The sequence below is a fragment of the Arachis hypogaea genome, chromosome 13, assembly GCF_003086295.3.
Source record: "Arachis hypogaea cultivar Tifrunner chromosome 13, arahy.Tifrunner.gnm2.J5K5, whole genome shotgun sequence".
Lineage (NCBI taxonomy): Eukaryota > Viridiplantae > Streptophyta > Magnoliopsida > Fabales > Fabaceae > Arachis > Arachis hypogaea.
In genome coordinates, this window is record NC_092048.1 from 109,823,135 (window position 1) to 109,848,561 (window position 25,427).

The 25,427-nt window shown below is 40.4% G+C and overlaps 1 non-coding gene across 1 annotated transcript; it reads left to right on the plus strand.

Annotated features, from left to right (window-relative positions):
- The first annotated feature begins 6,139 nt into the window (after positions 1 to 6,139).
- LOC112739373 (small nucleolar RNA R71) lies at positions 6,140 to 6,247 on the plus strand. Its single transcript, XR_003170312.1, has one exon. It is a non-coding gene; the product is annotated as a small nucleolar RNA R71 (small nucleolar RNA).
- Positions 6,248 to 25,427: the final 19,180 nt, after the last annotated feature.

Sequence of the window (25,427 nt, forward strand, 5' to 3'; positions counted from 1 at the left end):
TCTGATGCCATAGCCGAGCCTCATCATTTAAGTACACTCTCTTGATCCATCTAGGCATAGTGGTGTTCTGACCCATCTCCCAAGGAACAGCAGGGTCGAGAGCTATCCGTGCCTTTACGGCATCCCAGTCAAACTGCATCTGGCCCATGTCCTCCTCAGCCTGTGCAAAACCATCTGGCTGATCGGACTTGGCTGGGAGCTGGAGAATGGTCTCTATGGCTTCCTCTGTGACCAGAATTTGCTTTTCCCTCAGGTTCACTGCATCTAGGGTAGTAAGGTAGTAGTTGCAATAGAATTCCCGGACCCAAGATGCATTGACCTCTGTCAGTGGTCTCTCCAGAAAGTACCAGCCCCTTTGCTTGATTTGCTCAGTAGTGTACTGCTGGAGGGCTTCTGGAATATTCAAGGTATGTTCCAGGTATAGATTTCTGGAGTTTGCAAAAGCCGGGTACTTGAGTTCACAGTACCAGTTTGCAAATTTTATAGGATCATTTGAAGGGAGCAGCTGGTCAGCTTTTTCCTGCTGTGTGAAATTCTTCTCCCGCCATGAGGTATCGTGCATCAAAGAAATGATGGACTGGGAGGAATCTCCTCTTTTGCGCTTGCCAGTGGCCTTGCCTTTACCTTTCCTGTGTGAGGCAGACATCCTGAAAAACAGAAATTCAGGAATGGATAAAAAAATAGGAAAGCAAATAGGCAATTAAACAAAGGAAACTCAAAGCGGTATGGGAGAAATAGAATAAGGAAAATGAGTAATTGAAATGTGAGTGAATTTATGTTAAATGGAAAAAAATAAGCAATATGCCATGGTTAGAAAGTTAGAGGAAAGTGAAAATAATCAGAAAAGAGACCAAAAGGGTTAGTATGGTTAGGATTTGAAAAAGAAATTAGTAATTTAAAATCAGTGAGTTAGGAATGTAAGTGGCATAGAAAAATTCCATGTAACAAGGATTCACAGGTAAGAATAGAAGTACTCATAATTGAACAAGCAGTTTATGAACCAGGAAATTAAAAAGGATGAGAAAGTCTGCCATAGCATGCATGTAAAGGTTTGGGTAAAGCAAAGTAAAACAGATTTCAGAAATGCCAAACCAAAACATGAATGAAAATAATTTTAAAAAAAAATTTGGGCAGCATTCTGGCTAAAATTGGATTGTCCCGGAAAATAAACAGCAATTTAATCAGTTCATATGAATTAAAAAAATCAAGCCGCATGTACATAGATATAAAATAAACATAAAAACTCAATATAAACAGCAGCAACATACAAGAAAGCAGCATATGAATCATGATTATAGCAGCAACAGATTTGCACATAGGGTAAAACAGAAGTAAGAACAGTGCAAGTAAACAGACCTAGATCCACTAACTACAGCCTAAGCTACTTAACAACCTAAAAATCCACTACAACATGCAAGTCTAACTATCCTAATTATGAACATAAACGGAATAAAAAATACAGAAAAGTGACGAACAGATAAAAAAAATGGTTGCATGTTACGGAACCTGGTAAGCGGAAGGGGTGGAACAGGGAAGAAGGTGGCTGCGACGGCGTCTGGCGCGGTGGTGGTGCACGGCGACACGGTGGTGGCGGCGGAGGGGGTTGGTGTCGGAGAAAGGGTTTAGGTGGTGGGTGGTGGTTGGAGGGAGAGGATAGGGGTGGGAGGTGGGGGTTGGGGTTGCTGGCTGAAGGGGTGGGGCGCGGTGGATGGCTGGCGGTGGTGGGCGGTGGTGGCGGCGAGCAGCGGTGGAAAGGGGAGGAGAGAGGAAGAAGGAAGGAGAGAGTAGGGGAGGGGGTGGTACGGCGGCGGTGGAGGGTCGGCGGCGGCGTCTGGAAGGTGGTGGGTGGTGGTTGGAGGGAGAGGAGGCAGAGAAGGGGAAGAGGGTTGGGGGTGAGGGCTGCACGACTGATAGGGTTCGCGGGCTGGGGGGGGTTATATTTTTGAATCCACGCGGCCGCGTGGGGCACGCGGTCGCGTGGTTGGGACGAGAATGGGAGTGACGCGATCGCGTGGGGTGCGCGATCGCATGCGAGGGGGAAAGAAGGGTGACGCAATCGCATGGGTCGCGCGATCGCGTCGCTGGAAGTCGTGCTAAACGCACGACTCCAGTGCCGTTTTAGCGCAACTCTCTGTCTCCTTTTGGAGCGATGTGCAATCCATGCGACGCGATCGCGTCGCTCACGCGGTCGCGTGGGATTGGTATTGGGTAAGTGACGCGATCGCATGGGGCATGCGATCGCGTGGGCCAATTTGTGCGAAACGCACAAAGGCCGCACGATTCCAGCCCAACTTTCTGTTCATTGGATCCTTACGCCGATATATATATCACGCGGCCGCGTGGGTCACGCGGTCGCATGGGTGGTGTTTTTCGCGATATGACGCGATCGCATGGGGCATGCGGTCGCGTTGTGCAAACACTTTTTTTTATGCATGAAAAGTGCAGAATGCAATGACTATCATGGATGCTTATGCATGATTCCAGGTTTAATAAATTAAAATGAAAAACGAAAAAATTGAAAGCAATTAACAAGAAATAAATTGAAAAAGAAGCGACTATACCATGGTGGGTTGTCTCCCACCTAGCACTTTTAGTTAAAGTCCTTAAGTTGGACATTGGAAGAGTATCCTGTTATAGTGGCTTGTGTTTAAATTCGTCCAAAAATCTCCACCAGTGCTTGGAATGCCAATAGCCTCCGGGGTCCCAAACTAGGCATGTAAAGCTTCTGCGCAGCTTTAAACAGATATCCAGCCTCCTGGGATGACGAATGTCAGAACATAATCCATGATCCCAAGCTGTGTTTTTAGATCCGCCTCCGTTTTGATTTGTAAGTTTCCATTCGGGCGGGTTAAAGAGTAGAATCTCACCGTGGCAACCAAACGTTCTCCGTGATCCATGCAATTGAGCACGATACCAATCTGTGTACTTCGAGGTGAAGCGTGGAACCTTATTGAACCTGGTGCACCAGCTCTGAATACGAGCCATTTCCCTCTTACTCTTAAAGCCGCAAAGAGCTCTAAGCTGGCCATCTGTTTCAAGCAAACCAAATTCAAGTGAATAAGTAAAATTATAAGTTAAGGATTGTACCCACTTGAAGCTTGTATTGGGTGGCAATGGCCGTAGGATAGGTGTTTTTGGTGGTTCTGCAAGTTCCGTTTCCTTGTGCTCTTCTGTGAATTCTTCCACTTCCTTGCAAAGATCTTCGATTGTATCTGTATTCTGGTCAAAGTCTTCTACGTCTTCCTCATCACTTGAGTCATAGATTGGAGGTTGAGAGAAATCTACCTCCGCATCATCTTCATATTCACTTGGGGAAGATTCTTCGATCTCAGAGAATTGACTTGCGGACGCAAGTTCATCACTAGGAGCACTAGACTTGTGACTATCATCATCAAGGAAATTTGCTTCTTGGATTATTCCGTCTGATTCTTTGTAAACGACTTGCCTTGGAGATTGTACGGTATCCTCCTTAGCTTCAACTGTAGTGTCTTGGACGGAGTTTTCCTCAATTCTGTATTCCCAAGGAAGTTCAGCATCGCCTAGATCTTCAACCAACTCTTCTTTTTGAACAATGACAGCTTCTTCCACTTGTTCTAGTACGAATTCATTTTCTGTCTTGTCCACTGGAGTCTCTAGTATTTCTTTCATGCTACGCTCTTCATTGGGCTGTCCACATGGAGCTGTGGTTGATCCTTGTATATTTGAGCGCCTAGTGGCCCATTGAATTAGTGCTTGCTCCAGTTGTTGAATTGTTGTTTGAAATTTAATCATTGTTTCTTTCAGGCGATCCTTTGCTTCGCGGTTTGCCAGACTTGGACATGATACAAAGGAAAGTGGTGATGATTGGGAATGATTGGATTGGTATTGGGGTAAGGAAGGATCATATGATGGCGAATGGTGAAGAAAAGCTTGTGAGTGTGGTGGTTCGAGGTTATGTTGAAAGGATGGTTCATATGCGCGGGGTGGGGCTTGTTGGTAGTTACAAGGTTGTCCACCATGTCTTACAGCTGGGTATGCACGGTAGAATGGTCTTTGTCCAGGATATCTCGGAGGGCGTTGCTGCCTAAAGGGTTGATTAGATCCTCTTAGCTCCATCCATCCTTGATTGGTCTGACCTTGATGCACATTCCTGCTATAACTTCTATTTCCTTTAACAATATTAGAACCAAACTCAAAGCGAGAGGGGTGAGAGTTCATAGTAGCAAATAAAGAGAAAAAGGAAAAACAACAATAATTAAACAAGCAAAAGAAAAATATTTACAATAACCAATAATAAGGCACACGTTAGCAGTTCCCCGGCAACGGCGCCATTTTTTGAAAGATGTAGAAGACTAATGGTTTAGAGGTTATAGAAACTCTCGTTGTGAGTATAGTTACTAAACCAAGCAATCAACCTTTCTTACAAACGTGTTGGGTGTCACAAGTAACAAACCCCTTTAAAAATTGTTAACCGAGTATTCAAACCTCGGGTCGTCTTCTCAAGGAACTGCGAGGAAGTGTGTTCTTATTATTGGCTATAAAGGTTGTAATCGGGGTTTAGAAGGTAAGAAGCAAGTAATTTAAATGACGAGTGAATTAAATGGCAAGTAAAAATAAATAATAACTGTAAAACAACTTTTGGCAAGATAAGGGAAATTAGAAGTCCAACTTAGTTACCCTTCTCAACAATAATGAAAGTTGTATCTTAATTCTACTTGGTCAACCTTTACCGGAGCAAAGGAAAGTCAAGGGACTAATTAAATTGACCTTTGAATCCTAATTATTTCCTAAGAAAAGGTTGGGATTATTTAAGTTCAACTTAATTAGCAAGATAACGATTATCAATTATGTTGAGTTTAATAACTGTTGAGTTACTGAATTCTTAACCAAAACTAAAAGGGGAAAAAGTAAATTGCTGAAATAATAAAAGTGCCCTTAGATGGGAAGCAATGGCAACTTAAATCAAAGAGAACAATCATAAACTGAAAATACCTCAAATTATCATTAATTCAAATAACTGTCTGTAACATGGAAGAATTCTTAGATCAACTTATAATAATAATCAATTAAAATGTTGGAATAAATAAATAGAAGTAATACTAAAAGAACATTAAACCTGGATCCAGAGTTACTCTTAAAACAAGAAGAAATCCTAAATCCTAAAAGAGAGAGAGAGAGAAGATCTCCCTCTCAACTAAATCTAAATCATTGAAAGGTGAAAATATGCGAGCTCTCTTTTGAATGGAAGCATTCCCACACTTTATAACCTCTGGTCTATGCTGTCTGTACTTGGATCTGGGCCAAAAAGGGCTTCAGAATTCGCTGGGGGCGTATTCTGTAATTTCTGGTGCGTGGCCTCTGTCACGCGTCCGCGTGGGTCACGCGGTCGCGTCATTCGGAGCTTTTCCTTGCCTCGCGGTCGCGTCAGTCATGCGACCGCATCATGTGTATTCTGCTTGAGGCGAGCGGTCGCGTCAGGCCGCGTCGCTGCTGATTCGTGCTTGGCACGTGATCGCGTCATCCATGCGATTGCGTGGATACCAGTTTCTTTAAAGCTCTGTTTTGCTTCCTCCTTCCATTCTAGTATGTTTCCTTTTTCCATCCTTTTAAGTCATTCTGCCTTTAGAAAATCTGAAACTACTCAACACACTAATCACGGCATCGAATGGAAATAAAGGTAATTAAAATAATTAATTTTTAAAGCTTAGAAAACATATTTTTCATTATATGACATAATAAGGAAGGGAAAGTAAAACTATGCAATTAATGTGAATAAGTAGGTGAAGAGTTGAATAAATCACTCTAATTAAGCACAAAAGAACTCATGAAATATGGGTTTATCAGTACTGTTGGATGCAGCTTGCATTCCATTCAGACTCTGAGAAATCATATTGACTTGCTGAGTCAATATTTTATTCTGAGCCAATATGGCATTCAGAGTATCAATTTCAAAAACTCCCTTCTTCATAGGCATCCCATTACTCACAGGATTCCTCTCAGAAGTGTACATGAACTGGTTATTAGCAACCATGCCAATGAGTTCTTGCGCTTCTGCAGGCGTTTTCTTTAGGTGAATGGATCCACCTGTAGAAGTATCCAATGACATCTTTGATAGCTCAGATAAACCATCATAGAATATATCCAGGATGGTCCATTCTGAAAGCATGTCAGAAGGACACTTTTTGGTCAGCTGCTTGTATCTTTCCCAAGCTTCATAGAGGGATTCACCTTCCTTCTGTCTGAAGGTCTGAACATCGACTCTAAGCTTGGTCAGCTTTTGAGGAGGAAAGAACTTGGCTAAGAAAGTCGTGACCAGCTTATCCCAAGAGTTCAGGCTGTCTTTGGGTTGAGAGTCCAACCACACTCTAGCTCCGTCTCTTACAGCAAAAGGGAAAAGCATGAGCCTGTAGACTTCAGGATCTACTCCATTAATCTTAACAGTATCACAGATCTGCAAGAATTCAGTTAAGAACTGAAAAGGATCTTCAGATGGAAGTCCATGAAACTTGCAGTTCTGCTGCATCAGAGAAACTAGCTGAGGTTTCAGCTCAAAATTGTTTGCTCCAATGGCAGGAATGGATATGCTTCTTCCATGTAAATTGGAATTTGGTGCAGTAAAGTCACCAAGCATTCTCCTTGCATTATTGTTGTTGGGTTCGGCTGCCATCTCCTTTACTTGTTCGAAATTTTCAATAAGGTTGTCTCTGGATTGTTGTAATTTAGCTTCTCTTAGTTTTCTCTTCAGAGTCCTTTCAGGTTCTGGATCAGCTTCAACAAGAATGCCTTTTTCCTTGTTCCTGCTCATAAGAAAGAGAAGAGAACAAGAAAAGAAGAGGAATCCTCTATGTCACAGTAAAGAGGTTCCTTAATGTTAGTAAAAGAAGAAAAGGAATAGGGGTGAAGAAGAATGAAGAATCCAAACACAGGGGTAAGGATAGGAGCAGTGATGTGAGATGAAGAGAAGTGTTAGTAGATGAATAAATAATTAGAAGGAGATGAGGGAGAAGGATTTTCGAAAATTATTTTTGAAAAATGGGTTAGTGATTTTCGAAAATAGTTTTTGAAAAAGTTTAGTGGTTTTCGAAAATTAAAATCAAAAATTAAAATAATTAATTAATTGAAAAGAAATTTTGAAAAAGAGGGGGGTATTTTCGAAAATTAGAGAGAGAGGGTTAGTTAGGTGGTTTTGAAAAAGATAAGAAACAAACAAAAAGTTAGTTAGTTAGTTGAAACAAATTTTGAAAATCAATTTTTTTGAAAAGATAAGAAGATAAGAAGTTAGAAAAGATATTTTAAAATCAAATTTTGAAAAAGATAAGATAAGAAGATAATTTTTTTTTTGAAAAGATATGATTGAAATTAGTTTTGAAAAAGATTTGATTTTTAAAATCACAATTAATGACTTGATTCACAAGAAATCACAAGGTATGATTCTAGAACTTAAAGTTTGAATCTTTCTTAACAAGTAAGTAACAAACTTGAAATTTTTGAATCAAAACATTAATTGATGATGTTATTTTCGAAAATTATGATACAAAGTTAATAAAAAGATTTTTGAAAAATATTTTTAGAATTTTCGAAAATAAATAAGAAAAATGAAAAAGATTTGATTTTTGAAAAAGATTTTGAAAAAGATAAGATTTTTAAATTGAAAATTTGATTTGACTCATAAAAATAACTAGATTTTAAAAATTTTTGAGAAAATCAAATCTAATTTTTGAAATTTTAAGAGAGAAAAAGGGGAAGATATTTTTTTGATTTTTTGAATTTTTATGATGAGAGAGAAAAACATGAAAATGATGCAATGCATGAAAATTTTGGATCAAAACAATGAATGCATGCAAGAATATTATGAATGTCAAGATGAACACCAAGAACACTATGAAGATCATGATCAACATCAAGAACATATTTTTGAAAATTTTTTTATGCAAAGAAAACATGCAAGACACCAAACTTAGAAATCTTTCATGTTTAGACTCTATGGATGCAAAAATGCACATGTAAAACAAGAAAAGACACAAAACATGAAAACATCAAGATCAAACAAGAAGACTTACCAAGAACAACTTGAAGATCATGAAGAACACTATGAATGCATGAATTTTCGAAAAATGCAGGATGAATATGCAATTGACACCAAACTTATAACATGACACATGACTCAAACAAGAAACACAAATATTTTTTTTATTTTTATGATTTTATGATTTTTTTGTATTTTCTTTTAATTTTTTTTCGAAAATCATTTGAAAAAGAAAAATAAGGATTCCAAAATTTTTAATATGAATTCCAGGAATCTTATGCTCTTCAGTCTAAAGCTCCAATCAAAGGGTCAGGCATGGCTTAATAGCCAGCCAAGCTTTAGTATGTAAATTACATCCATTGAGGTGATTAGTTGAAGACCAATCCCAAAACAGTTTGGGTATGGCTTTACAGCCAGATAGGATTCAACATGTTTCATGAAACACTAGAATTCATTCTTAAAAATTCTGAAGAAAAAATAATATTTTTGAAAACATTTTTTGAAAAAAAACGAAAAAGAAGAGAATATTTTTGAAAAATTTTTGAAAACTTTTTGAAAACAAAATAAGAAGAAAATTACCCAATGCTTGTATTAGATATGTTGCCCAATTGGCTTATGAACTTTTCATGTTAAGATCCGCATATTTTATTTAATATTATTTGAGGTATTTTCAGATTTAAGATTGCTTTGCTCTGTTTAAGATTGCTTTCAATTTAATTTAGATATTTTTCTCCCTTTTGGCTTTGGTCAAGTGATTGGTAATACTTGAGTTATCAAACTCAGCAAGTGATTGAAATTGGCAGATTCTGCTTGAACTAAACTTGCTCTAACACTAGTCTCTCCACAGGAGTTAACTAGGACTTGAGAATCAAGCTAATCAGTCCACTTGATTTACCTTCATAGTTAGAGGTTAACAAAGTGGGATTAAAACCCAATTCTCTTCACACCTGATAAGGATAACTAGGATAGGAATTCCAGTTTTTATACCTTGCCAAGAGATTTTATTATTATTATTTTATTTTACTTGTCATATAACATATTCCCACCTTACTTCCAAAACCCCCAATTTACAATCTTCATAACCAATAATAAGAACATACTTCCCTGCAATTCCTTGAGAAGACGACCCGAGGTTTGAATACTCGGTTAACAATTTTAAAAGGGGTTTGTTACTTGTGACAACCAAAACGTTTGTACGAAGGAATTTCTGTCGGTTTAGAGACTATATCTACAACGCGACTGTTTTTATGACATTCTTTACTGGCAAAAATCCCAACGTCACTCACATTTATCACTAACGTTGGATTAAGCCACTATTGCCTACGTTAGTTGCCACGTTAATTGGTGCACGAAGTTGTGATCTCTGGTAATGGCTCCAAAAACTTGGTGCTCTAATCTCAATTCATAATTTGTCACAACTTCGATACAACTAATCAGCAAGTGCACTGGGTCGTTCATGTAATAAACCTTACGTGAGTAAGGGTCGATCCCACGGAGATTGTCGGCTTGAAGCAAGCTATAGTCACCTTGTAAATCTCAATCAGGCGGATATAAAATAGTTATGGTGTTTTCGAAATTAAATAATAAAAGAAGGATAGAAATACTTATGTAAATCATTGGTGAGAATTTCAGATAAGCGCCTAGAGATGCTTTCGTTCCTCTGAACCTCTGCTTTCCTGCTGTCTTCATCCAATCAGTCCTACGCCTTTCCATGGCTGGCTTTTTGTAAGGACATCACCGTTGTCAATGGCTACCTTTAATCCTCTCTGGAAAATGGTCCAAATGCTCTGTCACAGCACGGCTAATCGTCTGGAGGCATCACCCTTGTCGATGGCTGCGTCCTATTCCTCTCTGTGAAAATGGTCCGATGCGCTGTCACTGCATGGCTAATCATCTGGAGGTTCTCGCTCATACTGGAATAGGATTTACTATCCTTTTGCGTCTGTCACTACGCCCAGCACTCGCGAGTTTGAAGTTCGTCACAGTCATTCAATCCCAGAGTCCAACTTGGAATACCACAGAGAAGGTTTAGACTTTCCGAACTCTCATGAATGCCGCCATCGATCTAGCTTATACCACGAAGATTCTGATTAAGAGATCTAAGAGATACTCATTCAATCTAAGGTAGAACGGAAGTGGTTGTCAGGCACGCGTTCATAGGGAATGATGATGATTGTCACGTTCATCACATTCAGGTTGAAGTGCAAACGAATATCTTAGAAGCGAAATAAGATGAATTGAATAGAGAAACAGTAGTACTTTGCATTAATCTTTGAGGAACAGCAGAGCTCCACACCTTAATCTATGCAGTGTAGAAACTCTACCGTTTGAAAATACATAAGTGAAAGGTCCAGGCATGGCCGAATGGCCAGCCCCTCTGATCTAAGAACCAGGCATCCAAAAATGATCCAAAGATGTTCAAAGATCCCTAATACAATAATAAAAAGTCCTATTTATAATAAACTAGCTACTAGGCTTTACAGAAGTAAGTAATTGATGCATAAATCCACTTACGGGGCCCACTTGGTGTGTGCTTGGGCTTAGCTTGAAGTCTACACGTGGAGAGGTCATTCTTGGAGTTGAACGCCAGCTTTTGTGCCATTTTGGGCGTTGAACTCCACTTTGCAACTTGTTTCTGGCGCTGGACGCCAGAATTGGGTAGAGAGCTGGCGTTGAACGCTAGTTTTCGTCATCTAAACTTAGGCAAAGTATGAACTATTATATTTTGCTGGAAAGCCTTGGATGTCTACTTTCCAACGCAATTGGAAGCGCGCCCTTTTGAGTTCTGTAGCTCTAGAAAATCCATTTTGAGTGCAGAGAGGCCAGAATCCAACAGCATCAGCAGTCCTTCTTCCACCTCTGAATCTGATTTTTGCTCAAGTCCCTCAATTTCAGCCAGAAAATACCTGAAATCACAGAAAAACACACAAACTCATAGTAAATTCTAGAAATGTGAATTTAACATAAAAATGAATGAAAACATCCCTAAAAGTAACCAGATTCTACTAAAAACATACTAAAAACAATGCCAAAAAGCATATAAATTATCCGCTCATCACTAATTACATTAACGTGGAAGCTAACGTGAAGGAAGAATTAATGGACCAACATTAGTGACACTCACCTTTGTCACTAACATTGGGAATGGCAATCACCACCACGTTAGAGGCCTTGATAATCTAATTAACGTAAACTCTAACGTGGGAAGGAGGGGCGTTTGGAGCGTTGGTGACAAAGGTAAGTGTCACTAACGCTCTCGAAGCTTAGGCATGCCCACGTTAAGGGTAACGTTAGTTATACTAACGTGAACTCTAACGTGGGGAAAAGGGGCAATAAGCAACGTTATTGGAAAAGGTGAATGCCAATAACGTTTGCGAAGGACCAAGAGGCAACGTTAGTGGTCACGTTAGTGCCACTAACATTGAAGTTAACGTGGACCATTTTTGGATTGGAACGTTAGTGAAAAAGGTGATCGTCACTAACGTTCTCGAACCCACATTTTCACTTAACGTTAACGCCACTAACGTCCTAACTAACATCCATGCCTAACTCACACTTTTTCTGCAAGCAAAGTTGAGCCCACTGAAGACTGTAACTGCTTCAACTAAAAGATCCAAAGGCCCATATCCAAGACTTGAAGAGCCAACTAGAAGATCAAAAGAGTAGTATATATAGGAGTAGTTTTGAACTAGATAAAAAGCTTTTGGGCCATTGGGAAGAACTACACTCTGTATATTTTACTTTCTCTGCAACTTCTAGTTTTAGTTTTCAAAATGTACTTTTCATTTATGCTTTCCATTCCCAGAGCTATGAACAACTAAACCCCTTTCATTGGGTTAGGGAGCTCTGTTGTAATTTGATGGATCAATAATAGTTTTCATTATTATTATTCTTTCTTTTCTCTTGATTTTACTAGAAAGCTTTCAATCATCATCATATTGGGTAGTTGTCTTGGAAAAGAAGCTATTCATACTTGGATCTCTTCGGACCTTGGAAGAGGGATGAAGAGATCATGCTAGAAATGCTTTCTTATGTTGGACCAAATTGGGGTTTGAATGAATATGGTGACATATAATCCTACTAACACTTTGATTTGGGAATACATGTGGTATAATCAGTGACCATACTTCATCTCTTCTCATGAGCAATTAGACCAAGGAATTGGCTATTGATCAAGATTTGAGAGATTGGGTTGCCAAGGAATTGGAATCCAATCACTTTAGATTGCCAAGGAGATCAATGAATGCATTGATTAAGGAAGAGATGAGAATGAACTTGATCTGGAGAATACAACATCTCCTGAGCCCGATGAATCCCCCATTTCTGATCTTACCCATTCTTTTTACTTTTTTCCATTTACTTTCATGTTCATTTCCCCAATTCCCCATTTAGATTCTGCAATTTACTTTCCGCCATTTACATTTCGCTCTTTATTTCCAGCATTTACACTTTCTGTTATTTACTTTCCCACCATTTATGTTTCTACAAATATCAACTCAATTTCTGCTTAGCTCAACTAGAATATTCCTCTGATTAAAGTTGCTTGACCAATCAATCCCTGTGGGATTCGACCTCACTCTATTGTGAGTTTTTACTTGATGACAATTCGGTATACTTGTCGAAGGGAAATTTGTTGAGAGATAAGTTTCCGTGCATCAAGTTTATGGCGCCGTTGCCGGGGATTGATTTTGTATCAACAATGATTAAATTGGTGGATAACTAGATTGAGCATTTTTTCTTTTGTTTGATTTAATTTCTATTTGAGTGATTTACTTTCAGTTTTAGTTATTTTCTTTCCTTTATGCCTTACTCGTTTGTGGTGTTCTCTTATTTGTTACAATTCAGTTCACTAACCCACTAACTGTTTGATATATTGCATCACTCACACTAACAGCATTTCTAACAAGAGTACTTTCTGCATTTATTTTCTCTCTTGCTTTTGCTCTGTTGGTTGTATGACAGGTAGAAGAAGCGGGGCTTCAATTTTCTTTGATTCTGAACCTGAGAGGACCATCCTTACTCTAAGGAGGGAAGCAAGAGGAAAGAGAGTTGTTAGTGCTGAGGAAGAGGAGGAGTATTTTGAACCAGACATGGATAAGAATATGGAGAACCATCATGAAAGAGAGGCTCACAATCATGGCAGAGAAGGTCCAGTGCATCATGTTGGATAAGAGAGAAGAGTTATGGGCTACTATATCAATCCAAACCCAGGAAACTATGGAAGTAGCATCCAAAAGCCAACCATACATGCTAATAACTTTGAACTAAAGCCACAGCTCATCACCCTTGTTCAGAACAACTGTTCATTCGGAGGAAGTGTCCAAGAAGACCCCAATCAACATCTAACCACCTTCCTGAGGATATGTGATACTGTGAAGTCTAATGGTGTTCATCCTGACACCTATAGATTGCTTTTGTTTCCCTTTTCACTCAAGGACAAAGCATCTAAATGGCTAGAATCTTTCCCGAAGTAGAGTTTAACAACCTGGGAAGATGTGGTGAACAAATTCTTGGCGAGATTCTATCTCCCTCAAAGAATCAACAGGTTGAGAGCTGAGGTACAAACCTTCAGGAAATAAGATGGTGAAACTCTCTATGAAGCATGGGAGAGGTTTAAGGACTTGACAAGGAGGTGCCCACCGGATATGTTCAATGGATGGGTGCAGTTACACATTTTCTATGAAGGTCTTTCTTACGAATCAAAGAAGGCAGTAGACCACTCATCTGGGGGGTCTCTGAACAAGAAGAAGACCATTGAAGAAGCCATAGATGTCATTGAGACTGTAGCAGAGAATGACTACTTATATGCTTCTGAAAGAGGCAACACTAGAGGAGTGATGGAGCTAAACAACGTGGATGCACTGCTGGCTCAAAACAAGATGATCACCAAGCAGCTGGCTGACCTTACCAAGAAGATGGAAAGGAACCAAGCAGCAATCACTACCTCATCAGCAGCTCAAGAAGGAGTGAATGCAGAGGCAGAGGATGATCAAGAACAATCCAACTACATTGGGAACTCACCTAGGTAGACCTATGATCCATACTCCAAAACTTATAATCCTGGTTGGAGGAACCACCCAAACTTTGGGTGGGAAAATCAACAAGATCAAGGCCAAGATCAGAGATGTCACAACTCCAACAACAATGCAGCTCACCAACATTCCACATAGAGATCATATCAGCACCCACCTAACAACACCTCTCAACATCCATATCAAAACCAAAATGGCCCTTATCATCCCTCCAATCTCAACTCACCATCATCCGAAGATAGACTCTCAAGGATTGAGACTCTACTTGAACGTATATGCAAAGAAGTTCAAGACAGTAAGACGTTCTGAGATGAAGTGCGGTCCAATATGCAGAATCAAGATGCTGCCATCAAGAAACTTGAGACACAAATTGGCTACCTATTTAAGCAAATTTCCAGCCATAACCGGTGCAGCAACACTGATCCAAACCCAAGGGAGGAATGTCAGGCTATCACCCTCAGAAGTGGGAAAGAATTGAAGGAAACTTCCAAGAAACCACAAGAGAAGAACTCAAATGAAGGGGAAGAGGAACAAGATGTAGTTCAAGTTCCCACTCCTAATTCACATAAAAAAGGAGAAATGCCGAGGCCAGACGTTCCAAAAGCTCCATATCCCCAGCAATTGAAAAAGAAGGGGGATGACAACCAATTCTCAAGATTTTTGGAAATCTTCAAAAAACTACAGATTAATATACCCTTTGCTGAAGCAATAAAGCAAAACCCGCTCTATGCCAAGTTCTTGAAGGAATTAATGACCAAGAAGAGAAGCTGGAAGAGTAACGAGACTGTGATACTAACCGAAGAATGCAATGCCATCATTCAGCACAAACTACCCCAGAAATTGAAGGATCCTGGTAGCTTCCAGATTCCTTGTATTATAGGGGAAATCACAGTGGAAAAGGCCCTATGTGATTTAGGAGCCAGCATCAATTTGATGTCCGTAGCTATAATGAGAAAAATGAGGATTGAAGAGGCTAAGCCAACAAAAATGGCCCTACAACTGGCAGACCGATCATTCAAGTTTCCTCACGGCATAGTAGAAGACTTGCTGGTGAAGGTAGGAAATTTTATCTTTCCGGCAGACTTTGTAGTGTTGGATATGAAGGAGGGAGCCAAGGCCTCTATCATCCTGGGAAGATCATTCTTAGCCACTGCTGGAGCTATCATTGATGTCCAAAAAGGTGAACTTACCCTGAGATTACACAATGAGAAGATGACATTCAATGTGTTCAAGGCCATGAGTTACCCACAAGAACCATTGGGAGAATGTATGAGGTTGGATTCACTAGAAGATGCAGTACAAGAGATTTTTGAAGAAGAAGAAATTGAGGGGTTAACAGAGGAGGAATCAGCATCAAGCGAAGAGGCTGCAACAGCGGAGATTCATGTTCAGGGCACACTAGAAGAGGAGAATGAAAGAAAAGAAGCACCCAAACTTGAACTCAAAGCACTGCCGCCCACTCTCAAATATGCATATTTAGAGGAGGATGAAAGTTACCCAGTGATAATAAAATCAGCCCTCAGCCAAGAAAAAGAGGAGGAACTACTCCAAGTATTACAAAAGCATAAGGATGCCATTGGATAGACCCTCGATGACTTAAAGGGAATCAGTTTGGCCATATGCATGCATAAGATACTGCTGGAAGATAATGCCAAACCATCCATCCAACCCCAAAGGAGGCTAAATCCAGTCATGAAAGAAGTGGTACAGAAGGAAGTCATGAAGCTGTGGCAAGGAGGGGTGATCTACCCAATTTCAGATAGCCCATGGGTCAGCCCCGTCCAAGTGGTCCCCAAGAAAGGAGGAATCACTGTAGTACCCAATGAGAGGAATGAACTCATCCCTACAAGAACGGTCACAGGATGGAGGATGTGCATTGACTACAGAAAACTCAATGAAGCTACAAGAAAAGATCACTTCCCACTCCCCTTCATGGATCAGATGTTGGAAAGACTTGCAGGACACGCATATTACTGTTTTCTGGATGGCTACTCAGGATATAATCAAATAGTGGTTGATCCAAGAGACCAGGAGAAAACGTCATTTACTTGCCCATATGGAGTGTTTGCATACAGGAGCATGCCATTTGGGCTATGCAATGCTCCTGCAACATTTCAACGCTGCATGCTTTCTATCTTCTCATATATGATAGAAAAATATATTGAAGTCTTTATGGATGACTTTTCAGTATTCGTAGATTCCTTTCCTAATTGCCTAAATCACCTTGCCCTGGTGTTAAAAAGATGCCAAGAAACCAATTTGGTCATGAATTGGGAAAAATGTCACTTTATGGTGACAGGAGGAATAGTCCTCGGCCATAAGGTTTCTAACCGAGGCATTGAGGTAGACAGAGCTAAGGTGGAACTCATTGAAAATTACCCCCACCAAGTGATGTCAAGACAATTAGGAGCTTTTTAGGGCATGTTGGCTTTTACAGAAGGTTTATTAAAGATTTTTCAAAGATAGCCAAGCCCTTAAGCAATCTCCTTGTATCTGATACACCATTTGTCTTTGATGAAAAGTGCATGCTAGCATTCGAAAACTTGAAAAGGAGGCTGTCCTCTGCCCCTATCATTTCCCCACCTGATTGGAACTTACCATTTGAACTGATGTGCAATGCATCTGATTTTGCAGTTAGGGCAGTGTTAGGACAGAGGAAAGATAATTTGGTTCATGTGATATACTATGCCAGCAAAGTCCTCAATGACACTCAAAGAAATTATACCACTACTGAAAAGGAATTGCTAGCAATAGTTTTTGCATTTGACAAGTTTAGATCGTACCTCATTGGTGCCAAAGTGATCGTTTTCACAGATCACACAGCACTTAAATATTTATTTGCGAAGCAGGAATCAAAACCAAGACTGATAAGATGGATCTTGTTATTGCAGGAATTCAATATTGAGATCAGAGACAAGAAAGGAGTGGAGAACAAGGTAGCTAATCACCTGTCCAGAATCCCTCATGATAAAAGTGGAACACATGATGCCAGTGTCAATGAGTGCTTCCCAGATGAGCAGTTAATGACGGTTCACAAAGCGCCCTAGTTTGCAGACATTGTCAATTTCAAGGCAACTGGGGCTTTACCTCCAGAGATCAACAAACATCAAAAAAGAAAGCTCATCAATGACGCAAAATATTTTGTCTGGGATGAGCCATATCTCTTTAAGAAGTGTTCAGATGGAATCCTGAGAAGATGTGTCTCAAAAGAAGAGGGACAAGAGGTCCTGTGGAATGGCCACGGCTCGTGCTATGGAGGCCATTTTGGAGGGGAAAGAACTGCAGCAAAGGTGTTACAAAGTAGATTCTTTTAGCCCACCCTTTTCAAGGATGCCAAAGAACTAGTAAAGAACTGCAATGAATGCCAAAGAGCTGGAAACTTACCCAAAAGAAATGAGATGCCACGGAATTTTATCTTAGAACTGGAACTATTTGATGTGTGTGAAATCGATTTCATGGGACCATTCCCAACCTCATATTCAAACAAGTATATCTTGGTGGCAGTGGATTACATTTTCAAGTGGGTAGAGGCTACTGCAACCCCAACAAATGATAACAAGGTTGTCATAAACTTCCTCAGAAAGAATATCTTTAGCCAGTTCGGAGTCCCCTGAACACTCATCAGTGATGGAGGGAAACACAAGGTTGCGACGCCCTACCATCCCCAAACAAGTGGACAAACCGAGATATCTAACAGAGAATTAAAAAGGATTCTGGAGAAGACTGTAGGAGCATCAAGAAAGGACTGGTCGAAGAAGCTAGATGATGCTCTTTGGGCATATAGAACGGCATTCAAAACACCAATCGGGATGTCTCCATATCAACTGGTGTATGGAAAGGCCTGTCATTTACCATTGGAGCTGGAAAATAAAGCCCTCTGGGCTCTCAAGCTACTAAATTTTGACAGCATTACTGCTGGTGAAAAGAGGGTCTTGCAGCTGCAGGAAATGGAGGAGTTTAGATCTCAAGCCTATAAAAATGACAAGATCTATAAAGAAAAGGTGAAGAGAAGACATGACATCAATCTGACACCCAGGAGCTTCGAAAAAGGACAGCAAGTGCTCCTCTACAACTCCAAATTGAGACTTTTCCCTGGGAAACTCAAATCAAGGTGGTCAGGACCCTTTCTTGTCACAAAGGTCTCACCATATGGACACATAGAAATCATGGAGGAAAGTTCAAAGAGGGCTTTCACTGTGAACGGGCAAAGCCTCAAACACTACATGGGCAACATGGGGGAAAACCCCAAAATGAAGTATCATCTCAACTAATGGAGAAATCGTCGAGCTAGCGACGCTAAAAGAGCGCTTCGTTGGGAGGCAACCCAACCTAAGGTAGTTTCCTTCTCATGATCATTTCAATAAAAGTTACAAGTAGTTTTCCCTGTATTGTGAGGAGCTAAGTTTGGTGTTGCACACCAAAATAATCCAAGAGTGAAGGTGTAATTCTAATTTTGGTGTTCCACCAAAGATTTCAGTTAGAATCACATTACACCTCTTCAATGGCAAGTTGCTAGCCCCAACCAATCAGGGAAACCACTTAACAATAGTTTAGTTTCTAGTTCATAGTCGTTTTATTAATAAAAGCACATGAGGTTCTTTGCATGTATTCAATCTGTTGCATTAGGCAATGAACTAAGTTTGGTGTTCACACACCAGATTAAATTCAGAAATTCACAAGCATACATGCATGCTAACTATTTCTCAAGTGCTTTGGGAACAAGCAACTTCCAATAACTTTGCAGGAATTCAATCAATCTTCTGGAAAACCAGTACACCATCATCCAAGGAGGCGAAGAAGGATGCAAAAGCTATGGATGATGACAACAAAGGGATAGCTAGAAAGCACCACCAAAAGGTTGTATTGTTACTTGATTCCATATGCTTGGAAATGCTCAAATTGGAAGTCTGAATGTGCCCCTGATTAATAGCTACTCTTTAGTTTAAATTACTAAAATTTCATGTTTGTTTTCCTTGCTTTTGTCATATGTGTGCTGGTCCAAGTTACCTGTTTCATTTTCATCCTACTTACTTGTATGCTTGCCCTCTGAATTTAATGAAAGAGAATATTATGAAAGAAACTAGAGTAGAGTTCATATGGTGAAATAAGTCCTCAAGGTTGGTAGTGGGATAATAGATTAGCTAAGTTGGATCACCTATAAGGTATGAGGGCACTTATGTGTACTGAAGAACATGCTTGAAGTACATTCTATGAGATTAACCAAACAACAAGATCCTAATAAGAAAAAGAAAAAAACAATAAGAGTTTGAAAAAGAAAGAAATAATAAGAAATAAGGCTAGGAACCAAGGGTTTAAATCTTGAGGGATGTTTCTGTGGTGATCCTGTACCAAGGATCTGCTTGGATGAATAAGTTCTTAGGAGTGCTTCATCACTTGGTAACTTGGGTTAACTAACCCGGGATTATCAACTGAAAATTCACTATCAAGAGCAACCTTGCTACAGAACATTTAGTAACCCAAAGAGGTGTTGGACACCAAGACCTCAAGGAAAGAAAATAACAAACCATGTGCCTGTGGTGTGCATGTATGGGAGAGAGAGACTTGAGGGAGTAAGTCCTTAGGGGTGTTTCAACACCTAGCACCTTGAACCAACAGGTTCGGGAGTGTTGGCTGAAAGCTCATTTTAAAGAGTCGCCCCCTCACAGAGCACTTAGTCTAAGGATGTAATAAACCCTGAGAAAAAAAGAAAGGATCAAAGAATAAGGATCTCATAGGATGCAATCAAGCAAGTATTCAAAAGCATGATAAGGACCTGGAAACCAGTAAAGGAATGAACCTAAGTTGCTATGCATGAAACCCTATAAACCAAGAGCTTTACTTCTATAATAAGAACTTATTTCTCTTGTTCTTTCATTCATCATTCTTATGTTTCAGTACTTGTTTAGGGACAAGCAAGCTTTAAGTTTGGTGTTGTGATGCCAGGGCATTTTGGCCAGTTTCACTGACCTTTTCTTTACTGTTTTAGGGTAGTTTCATGCAGTTTCCTAGTAAATAAGTAAGTTTTGGGTAGATATTCACTTACATCTTGATTCAAGCAAACATTGTGAACTTTACATGATTTTATGAGAATTATGCATGAATTGAATGACAAATTGGATAATGCATGATCTCATGACTTGGAATAGAGCGTTGATGCACTTTAATTGCTTGATTTCAGGACAAAGGAAGCAAGGAAGAACCACGTTAGTAGCCATGTTAGTCTAATTAACATGACCACTAACGTCGAATGGGAGCTAGCTTGCAACACTAATAAGAAAAGCGATCGCCAATAACGCCTTCGAAAGCCATTATAGCCCACGTTAGTTGCCACGTTAATTACATTAACGTGGAAGCTAACGTGAAGGAGAAAGGAAGCTCAACGTTAGTGGTAAAAGTGAATACCACTAATGTTGGAAAAGGGGCACACTTAGCCACGTTAAGAGTCACGTTAACTACATTAACGTGAACACTAACGAGGAAGGAACAAGGAATTGCCAACATTAGTGACACTCACCTTTATCACTAACGTTGGATTAAGCCACTATTGCCCACGTTAGTTGCCACGTTAATTACATTAACATGGAGGAAGAATTAATGGACCAACATTAGTGACACTTACCTTTGTCACTAACGTTGGGAATGGCAATCACCACCACGTTAGAGGCCACGTTAATCTAATTAACGTAAACTCTAACGTGGGAAGGAGGGGTGTTTGGAGCGTTAGTGACAAAGGTAAGTGTCACTAACGCTCTCGAAGCTTAGGCATGCCAACGTTAAGGGTCACGTTAGTTATACTAACATGAACTCTAACGTGGGGAAAAGGGGCAATAAGCAACGTTATTGGAAAAGGTGAATGCCAATAACGTTTGTGAAGGACCAAGAGGCAACGTTAGTGGTCACGTTAGTGCCACTAACGTTGAAGTTAACGTGGACCATTTTTGGCTTGGAACGTTAGTGAAAAAGATGATGGTCACTAACGTTCTCGAACCCACATTTTCACTTAACGTTAATGCCACTAACGTCCTAACTAACGTCCATGCCTAACTCACTTTTTCTGCAAGCAAAGCTGAGCACACTGAAGACTATAACTGCTTCAACTAAAAGATCTAAAGGCCCATATCCAAGACTTGAAGAGCCAACTAGAAGATCAGAAGAGTAGTATATATAGGAGTAGTTTTGAACTAGATAAAAAGCTTTTGGGGCATCGAGAAGAACCACACTCTGTATATTTTACTTTCTCTGTAACTTCTAGTTTTAGTTTTCAAAATGTACTTTTCATTTACGCTTTCCATTCCCAGAGCTATGAACAACTAAACCCCTTTCATTGTGTTAGGGAGCTCTATTGTAATTTGATGGATCAATAATAGTTTTCATTATTCTTCTTCTTTCTTTTCTCTTGATTTTACTAGAAAGCTTTCAATCTTCATCCTATTGTGTAGTTGTCTTGGAAAAGAAGCTATTCATACTTGGATCTCTTCGGACCTTGGAAGAGGGATGAAGAGATCATGCTAGAAATGCTTTCTTATGTTGGACCAAATTGGGGTTTGGATGGATATGGTGACATATAATCCTACCAACACTTTGATTTGGGAATACATGTGGTATAATCAGTGACCATACTTCATCTCTTCTCATGAGCAATTAGACCAAGGAATTGGCTATTGATCAAGATTTGAGAGATTGGGTTGCCAAGGAATTAGAATCCAATCACTTAAGATTGCCAAGGAGATCAATGAATGCATTGATTGAGGAAGAGATGAGAATGAACTTGATCCAGAGAATACAATATCTCCTGAGCCCGATGAATCCCCCATTTCTGATCTTACCCATTCTTTTTACTTTTTGCCATTTACTTTCATGTTCATTTCCCAAATTTCCCAATTAAGATTCTGCAATTTACTTTCCGCCATTTATATTTCGCTCTTTATTTCCAGCATTTACACTTTCTGTTATTTACTTTCCCGCCATTTACGTTTCTGCAAATATCAACTCAATTTTTGCTTAGCTCAACTAGAATATTCCTCTGATTAAAGTTGCTTGACCAATCAATCCGTGTGGGATTCGACCTCACTCTATTGTGAGTTTTTACTTGACAACGATTTGGTATACTTGCCGAAGGAAAATTTGTTGAGAGACAAGTTTTCGTGCATCAACCTCATTAAAAAACCTTTTCAGAAAAAAGAGTGCACATTATCCTAAGATCTTTATTACCTTCAACTATAGTACCTTCTTAGGTTGCAGGCGTGCCATGACCTAGGAAGCTCTCGCCCTTCGAGTTCGGACAGTGTGTAGTAGCCCTTTCCAAGTACTTCTATGACTCGGTAGGGTCCTTTCCAGTTTGCTGCCAGCTTTCCTTCTTCCGGTTGAGTTGTTCCGATATCATTTCGGATTAGGATGAGGTCGTCCTCAGCAAAATCTCGTGGCACTACCTTTTGATTGTATCTTGAATCCATTCGACATTTTAATGCCTCTTCCCTGATCAAAGCTCTTTCTCAGATTTCTGGAAGTAGGTCGAGTTCTTCCCTTTGAAGTTAGGAGTTGGCTTCTTCATTATAGTGGATCACCCTGGGCGACCCTTCTTCGACCTCCACTGGGATCATTGCCTCCGTTCCGTAGGCTAGTCGGAAAGATGATTCCTTTGTGGTAGAATGTGGCGTTGTTCGATATACCCATAGGACTTGTGGGAGCTCTTCGGCCCAAGCTCCCTTTGTATCCTGTAATCTCCGTTTTAACCCGGCCAATATGACTTTGTTAGCAGCTTCCGCTTGTCCGTTGGCCTGGGGGTGTTCTACAGATGTAAATTGGTGTTTTATGTTCAGATCGGCCACCAATTTTCTGAAGCCTGTATCTGTAAATTGAGTGCCATTGTCCGTGGTGATGGAGTGTGGAACCCCAAACCTTGTGACAATGTTTCTATATAGGAATTTTCGACTTCTTTGAGCAGTGGCGTTAGCTAGGGGTTCCGCCTCGATCCATTTTGTGAAATAGTCTACCCCTACTATGAGGAATTTGACTTGTCCTAATCCCTGAGGGAAAGGTCCGAGAAGGTCGAGTCCCCATTTTGCAAATGGCCAAGGTGAGGTTACACTGATGAGTTCTTCTGGCGGGGCGATGTGAAAATTGGCATGTTTCTGACATGGTGGACATGTCTTTACGAACTCTGTGGCTTCCTTTTGTAGAGTTGGCCAATAAAATCCTGCCCGGAGTACTTTTTTGGTAAGTGCCTGCGCTCCGAGATGGTTGCCACAGATGCCACTGTGTACTTCTTCTAAAACTTCCTTTGTGTTGGAAGTCGGCACACATTTTAACAATGGTATTGAAATCCCTCTTTTGTATAAAGTATTGTTTATGATAGTGTAGTATTGTGCCTCCTGTTTTAACCTCTTTGCCTTCTTTTCATCCGTAGGGAGTGTTTCTGTTTTGAGGTAATTAATTATGGGAGTCATCCATCCTTGATCCCGACCTGTTATGGCTAGGAATTTTTCTTCTTCCGAGATTGACGGGTTCTGTAGCATTTTCTGGATGAGGCTTCTATTGTTGCCCCCTAGTTTGGTGCTGGCTAGTTTTGAGAGTGCATCAGCTCGGGCATTCTGTTCTCGGGGTATGTGGCGAACCTCATATTTCCCGAGTTATCCGAGTTGTTCCTTGGTTTTGTCCAGGTACCTTTTCATGGTGGGATCTTTGGCTTGGTAGCTTCCTGCTATTTGTGAAGTGACTACTTGTGAGTAGCTAAAGATGGTAAGTTTTTGAGCTACAACCTCCCTAGCCAGCATCAAACAAGCTAGTAGCGCATCATACTCAACTTGGTTATTTGAGGTAGGGAACCCGAATCTGAGGGAAAGTTCGATTTGGGTTCCCTGGTCGCTTTCAATTATCACACCCGCGCCACTTTCAGTTTTATTTGAGGAACCGTCTACATAGAGATTCCATTCTGTAGGGATTTCCGGGGTGTCTGTAAATTCTGCAATTAAGTCAGTCAGATACTGTGATTTGATGGCTGTTCGAGCTTCATATTGAAGGTCGAACTCGGACAACTCGACTGCCCATTGCAAGATTCTGCCTGCTAAGTCTGTTTTCTGTAAAATCCGTTTTATGGGTTGGTTGGTCCGAACCCTAATGGTGTGGGTTTGGAAATATGGGCGAAGTCGTCAAGATGTTAGTATGAGGGCATGGGCGAATTTTTCTATTTTTTGGTAGTTCAGCTCGGACCCTTGTAGTGCTTTGCTGATGAAGTATATGGGCTGTTGTCCATTGTCATCTTCTAGGACCAGTGCTGAGGCTACTGCCCGATTTCCTACTGCGAGGTACAATCTAAGTGGTTCTCCTTCCCATGGGCGAGTTAGAATAGGTGGTTGTCCCAGAAATCTTTTGAAATCTTTGAAAGCTTGCTCGCACTCCGTTGTCCATTCAAACCTTTTTCCCTTTCTTAGAGTGGCGTAGAAGGGGAGAGATCTTATTGCCAATCCAGCTAGAAATCTGGGCAAGGCTGCCAATCTTCCATTGAGTTGTTGTACCTCTTTGACACAAGTCGGGCTCTTCATGTCGAGTATGGCCCGACATTTATCTGGATTTGCCTCGATTCCTCTTTGTGTGAGCATAAAACCCAAGAATTTGTCAGCTTCTACTGTGAAGGTGCATTTTGCAGGATTAAGTCGCATGCCATGCCTTCTTATAGTGTTGAATACTTGGGTTAGGTCGAACAGTAACGTCTCTTCACTTTGTGTCTTTATTAACATGTCGTCCACATAGACTTCTATGATTTTCCCGATGTGGTCTGTAAAGACCTTATTCATTAATCTCTGATAAGTAGCTCCTACAATTTTGAGTCCAAAAGGCATGACGATGTAGCAGTAGTTTGCTTTTGGGGTTAAAAATAAAGTTTTTTCTTGATCCGGTGGGTACATCGGGATTTGATTGTATCCTGAGTAAGCGTCCATAAACGAGAGGTATTTGTATCCAGAGGAGGCATCCACCAGGGCGTCGATACTTGGGAGTGGATATGGATCCTTTGGGCAGGCTTTGTTGAGATCAGTGTAGTCGGTGCACATCCGCCACTTCCCATTTGATTTTTTCACCAAGATGACGTTAGCTAACCATAGTGGGAACTTGACTTCTCTTATGAATCCTGCCTGCAATAGGGCTTGTACCTGCTCTTCCACAGCTTGGGATCGTTCTGGTCCGAGCTTTCTACACCTCTGCTATATTGGCCGAGATCCTGGGTAGACTGCCAGCTTGTGGCACATTAACTTAGGGTCTATGCCCGGCATGTCTGCGACCTTCCATGTGAAGAAGTCGACGTTATCTCGTAAGAACCGTACGAGTGATTCCTTTATATCTCCTTGTAGGATTGTTCCAATGTTGGTTGTTTTGTCTGGGACATCTCCGATTTG